Below are 6,169 nucleotides of genomic sequence, written 5' to 3'. Positions count from 1 at the left end.
CTTACCTTGTAGGGTGGAGAGAATAGATGTTCGTAATGCAATCCCGAAGGTAGAATAACAACTAGTCATTGCTAATATACTTAAGAGTATGAGAATTCCAACACGCGACAACTGAGGATGCAAAGTAATTCTGCCCAATGCTATGGACAGTGTTGTAGCAACTGGTGTTAATTTGATGAAAAGCAGTCAACCCATAAAGAGAGTTTGATCATTCAACTACCTTATTCTCATTTAATTCTTCTACATAATTTATTTACTTTATTTCATCACTGCATTATTTCGTTTTATTTTCCCACAATTATAAATTTCGGTAGTAAGCAACTTCACATTTGTTCATTCAAAATAAAGATAGATTGCACTATTGTGATTACTGAAGCATTTCTGGTAACATCAATCCCTGTGGAGACGATCTTGAATACTTATCACTTTATTACTTGTTGTGTACACTTGCACATTGGCATCAATAGCATTTGATTAAAAATTCACCAACACCTACGGTAAATGGTGCATGTCGACTTCACAGATCTTAAAGAAGCTTGTCCGAAGGACAATTTCTTATTTCCCTGAATCAACCAATTAATGGATGCCCTAGCAAGACATGAGTTACTAAGCTTCATGGATGCCTTATCCAAATATAACCAAATCAGGATGCACCAAACAGATGAAGAAAAAATGGCTTTTATCATTCATAGGGGATTGTACTGTTATCGAGTCATGTTATTCGTCCTAAAGAATGCAGATGCCACTCATCAACGCTTAGTCAACATGTTGTTCAAAGACCAGTTGGGGAAGACAATGGAGGTTTATATTGATGGTATGATCGCATAATTCACCCGAGCCAGCAACTATGTACGAGATCTCCAAAGCACCTTCTAAATATTACGGGACAATCACATGAAATTGAACTCTTAGAAATGAGCATTTGGCATATTGTTGGGGAAATTATTAGGATTTATAGTGCAACCTAAAGGCATTAAAGCCAACCCCGACAAAATCAAGGCATTCATAAAAATATGGTCCCTTCTTAATGTCAATGAAGTTCAAAGCCTAGCTAGAAAGGCAGCCGCCCTCAATCGTTTTATCTCAAGGGCTACCGACAAATGCCGACATTTCTTCAAAGCTTTAAAAGGTGGGTAGAAGATGCAATGGACCCCCGAGTGTGAGGACACTTTGCAAGAGCTAAAAGCTCAGTAACTCCCTTTGCTGGTAAAGCCTAAACTTAGGGATGTATTACTCCCCTGCCTGGCAGTCTTAGAAACAGCCACTAATTTTGTACTAATATGAGAAGGCAGTGATAGTGTGCAGCACCCCATTTACTACACAAGCAAGGCCATGAGCGATGCTAAGAAAATGTATTTAATCCAGAAAAACGTATTTTAGTTTTGGTTATATTTGCAAGAAAAATTTAGACCTAATTTAAAGCACGCTGATAACTCTATAAAATGAGAGTTATCATGACACTTTTAAACTTAAATCAATATTACTTAGAGAGTAAATGATGTATTTTTATTACATTTTAGTTACATTTGGCATGAACATCCATCTTAGTTTATTTTCAATAAATTGAGTTTGCTTAGATTATTTTGTGCTTAGATTATGTGCATAATTGTGGTTGACCGAAAAGCTCAAGTTTCATGGATGAAATATTGCTGCAACAAACTTGCAAAGATAATGAAAGAACTTAGCTACAAAGGAAAAAGCTATTTACCCCGAATCTGCGCCCCGAAATCAAAATGCACCGTTTACTTTTTTCTCTCCACATGTGTTGCTTCATTTTGCCTTCACTTTCCACTTCCTTGCTTTCACTTTCCACTTCTCTAGTTAGGCCTGTAAAGCAAGGTAAACATTTTGCTTTCACTTTCCATTTCTCTTTCCAGTTAGCAGCACGCTTTTTCTTCAAGCAGATTCATTTGTTAAGTCAGGAGGATTTCATTCCATTTTTGGTTTCAAATCCACTCAACCATGCCACTTGCGTCTTAATTCAATCTCTTTTTTTCCCCCCTTCCCTCAACTCTTGATCGATGGTTCGTTCTCTTGCTCTCGTTCAATTTTCATTATTATGTTTGATGCATGTATCATCATCTGATACAAAGAAAGAAATAGTAAAGAAGAAGGAAATAACAAAGAAGGAAGGAAATAGCAAAGCAAAGTAAAATAAGTGGACCACAGTTGGATACAATAAATTTTCTAGTTAGGCCCACACATTGACTGAAGAAACACGTGAAGAAACAGTTTTGCTTTTGCTTTTTCTTTCCCCAGCTTTTTCCTTTCCTTTATATAAAGCAAGATAATGCACACGTGATTAACTCAGAGCAAACGGTGGGTTTTGAAACAAGTCTGGAACGGTGAAGATACTGTAGCCGTTGCTGCAGTAATCATGAAGCAATGACAAACTCGATTTCACCTGCAATAACTAAAAGATTACAATCTGAAGTTTCCAAAAATGAAGGATACGCGCCACACACTTTCGGTTACCCTAATTCTAAGTTATAAAAAGACCACGCATAAAAAGAAAAAAGAAGAGCCGTCACTCAAGGAAAAATAACAAAGGGTAATTTTTAAAATCCTCCCCTGAGGTTTGGGCTTGTTGCAAGTAGATGGCTAGAATCCGTTTATTTGTAAAAAAAACCCCCTACCGTCAGTTAATTTTTACATTGGCCATTAGTGTACTGTGCAAAGACAATATTGTCCCAAGTGCAACCACTACGTTTCTTCGTCAAACTCGGATCTAAACAGAAACCCACTTTAAAACATCTACCAATAACGGCAAACTACACCAAAATGCAGCGTATAGTCCTCTTAATCGACCTGAATCCTCTCCTTCATCTCCAAGACCAAGAGCCATACATGATTAATCTTTTAGCCATAGTGAAAACCCTAATCTTATTCCCGCCTCTCCGTTCCTCTCTTTTTTCTTTCAAATACTTCTTCTCCCCACTTATCTTCTCCTCAAAGCTCCCCTTCCATTCTCTCTCTCTATCCTTTGACCGTCCTGATTCCACCTTCCAATCTCTCCAATCTCTATTCCTTAACCCAACTCTAAAACACAATTTTTCCAAAACGTCGCCGTTTCAGCCGCGGGGGTTAAATATTGCCGCTCCCATGCGTCAGCTTGTTCATGACCACGCATGGGACTCAGTGATTTGTTATGATTCAATTAATAACAGTAAAATTCTCGATGAGTCTGCTGGCATAAAGTCGAGTTTAGTGGTTTCGTTTTCTCCAATTATCGAGTCTATGAAGTTTTTAAGTAAATTCTTGGATGTCAATGTGAGTGATGAGTGTTTGACCAATGTGGGATCATTTAAGAGTAAGTTCAGCGCGTTGTTTGAGAGTGTAAACGATGTGTATTGTAGTAAGGACATTCATTTTAGTTAGGTTAACGTTAAGTGTGATCTAGGATTGGAATTAGAGTCTAGTAGTGATGCTAGTGTCAATGACTTTTGAGAGAAAATTGTGTTTTTTGAGTGTGGGATTAGGGATATGAGTTGGGGGTTTTGCTCTAGTGATTCACTTGTTTTGGGTTCTTCTCTTGTTCATTTTGGGTTGATTTATCTGATAATCGGGGTTTCTTCATGTTTGTTTGGTAGTAATAACAATTATTGTGAAGCAACGCTGAGTCTTTAGATATTAGGTGTTAGCGGGAAGCCTTTAGAATGCAAATGTTGTGAACTTAAGTTGTTCAATATGGGGAAGAATTGATTTTGCAGACTATTTGGCGATGGAATCATTAAACTTCGTGTTACAGCAATGTATAGATGTGAGGAAGCTGTAAAATTTGAGGGGATGTTAATAGATCCCATTCTTGTTCCTGAAAACACTGTGATAAAATTAGAAGAAGTCTACTTTGCCAAAGAATGCAATAGCTCATAGAAGTTGAAATTTTTGAAGTGTTGGATGAAACAGATTGAGAAATTAGCTACTATTCTCAAGGCAATGAAAGTTGCAAAAGATTTTTTTTATTGCGAAATGTCAACAATGCCCACAACTACCCAAACGGCAACTAAGCGGAGCAAAAAAAATAGGGGTTTTTTACAAATAAATGGATTCTCGCCATCTACTTGCAACAAGCCCAAACTTCAGGAGAGGTTTTTAAAAATTACCCAAATAATAGAGGAAAAAAAACTGAGAATAAAAAATATTGGATGGCTGTGATAGAGGATTCAAGGAGAAAACAAAGGAGAAATCACCAAGACTAAACAGAACACAATTCTTCTTCTTATTTTCTTGTTTTTATTTATTTATGGGGATGTACTTGATGGCTAAAATGATTTTATTTATTATTTTATCGCAAATCACGAACTGAGTTCTATTGTCGTTGAGTGATAAACAATCTTAATGGTTGTTTGACTGATATATGTGTGTTACTTTGTATTTGCTATCCTAATTTTATTAATTGCAATTCCTTATTTCGGCTGACCACCCATTTAATGGATACTAGCTAAGAAAAAGCCTAAAAAAGGTCTAATTTAGTGGAACAACTTAAGTAATACTTGGTTTTAAATTGAGTTTCCTAAGTTGAGTAAATCTCAATTTGAATAGGGACATGTTTGATTTAAAATTAGTGAAGAACTAGACGTAGGGATTCACCATGTAGGGTAAATGGAACCTAGAAAACATAATGTTATATCTAATGTTAGCATAGCGACAAGTCACTGTTAGGTTGCATTAGGTATAAGATATCCAACATGCGACAGCTGAGGATACATGAGGGATTTTGCCAAGTGTTGTAGTAAAAGAATTTTAATTAGAAAAAAAATCAACACCATTAAGTGAAGTTTATTCCTATTGAGTTCGTCCTTATGTTTGACGTGAGAATTTTCCTTTTTGCATTTTATTTATTGCATTTTTATTTTAATTAGTTTATTAGTTTCACTAATTGTTTTATTTCAATTTAGATTGAAATTGCACTATTAACCTTATTGTAACAAATCTAATAACATCAATCCTTGTGGAGATGATCTGAATACTCATCATTATATTACTTGTTGTGTATACTTGCCCATTGACACATTTACTAACAGAAATCACCCAACAAGTTTTTGGCGTCATTGCCTGGGATTGATTGTTCATTATGATTTGTGATTAATCTTAATCGGTGCTAATTTTTACTTTTATTTTAATTCATTTATATTGTTGACAGAAGTGCTCTAACAACCATTCCAAGTGCAAATATAAACATGTTGAATTCTAGTTTGATTCAGAAATTGAAAGAACTGTAAGGAGATTGAGAAAAGAGCAAAGAAATTTAAAAGCTACTGTAACAATGGATGATTTGCAAGATATGGGGAATTTGAACCTCTAAAAAGAAATACAATCTAAATGCACAAAGAGGTCAGGAAGGTCAGAATGGGCTGGTTATTTATGGGTAACCAAAGAATAACAATATTATCCTTATGGCAGATGATAAAAATAGAGCTATAAGAGATTATGCAATGTTGACTCCTCAAGCCATAAACCTTGGAATAGTTAGACCCGAAGTGCAAGCTGATAATTTTGGGCTCAAACCAGCGATGTTTTAAATACTTTAAATAATGGGGCAATTCAATGGGTTACCATAAAAAATCATCATCTACACCTTAAACTGTTTTTTGAAGTAAGTAATACTTTTAAGATTGCTGAAGCATCATAGAAAGCATTAACGCTCAGACTTTTCTCATTTTCTTTAAGGGATCGAACAAGAGAATGGCTGAACTCTCTATCACATAACTCTATTACGACGTGGAATGACTTAACTGACAAATTGTTAATGAAATACTTTTCATTGACCACGAGTACAAAATTAAGTATATTTTGACAAAGAAAAAAAGACTTGGAGAATTTGAAACAGTTGCTCTAACACAAGAGTGCAGCCGAATGCTTCAAACTAAAATACCGCAGAAGATGAAGGATTCAGGAAGCTTCCCAATCCCATGCTCCATAGGCACTAAATACAGTGGCAAAACACTTTGTGATCTAGGGGCTAGCATCAATCTCATGCCTTTATCAGTGTTTGAGGAATTAGGAGTTGGTGAATGTAGACCAACAACAATGACTTTACAACTTACTAACAGATCTCATATCTATCTAGAAGGGAAGATTGAAGATGTATTGGTGACGGTGGATAAATTTATTTTCCCAGTGGATTTCTTAGTGCTAGATTTTGAGGCAGAAAAATATGTGCTAATTA

Source organism: Citrus sinensis, chromosome 6 (genome assembly GCF_022201045.2).
Source record: "Citrus sinensis cultivar Valencia sweet orange chromosome 6, DVS_A1.0, whole genome shotgun sequence".
NCBI classification, from domain to species: domain Eukaryota; kingdom Viridiplantae; phylum Streptophyta; class Magnoliopsida; order Sapindales; family Rutaceae; genus Citrus; species Citrus sinensis.
This window is presented reverse-complemented; position numbering follows the sequence as displayed.